The following is a 276-nucleotide window of genomic DNA, read 5'->3' on the forward strand; positions in this document are numbered from 1 at the left end:
ACTGAGAATGATGTTTTCCAGTTTCATCCATGTCCCTACAAAGGACACGAACTCATCATTTTTTATGGCTGCATAGTATTCCATGGTGTATATGTGCCACATTTTCTTAATCCAGTCTATCGTTGTTGGACATTTGGGTTGGTTCCAACTCTTTGCTATTGTGAATAGTGCCGCAATAAACATACGTGTGCATGTGTCTTTATAGCAGCATGATTTATAGTCCTTTGGGTATATACCCAGTAATGGGATGGCTGGGTCAAATGGTATTTCTAGTTC

The sequence above is a fragment of the Hylobates moloch genome, unplaced genomic scaffold (assembly GCF_009828535.3).
Source record: "Hylobates moloch isolate HMO894 unplaced genomic scaffold, HMol_V3 SCAFFOLD_10, whole genome shotgun sequence".
NCBI classification, from domain to species: Eukaryota; Metazoa; Chordata; class Mammalia; order Primates; family Hylobatidae; genus Hylobates; species Hylobates moloch.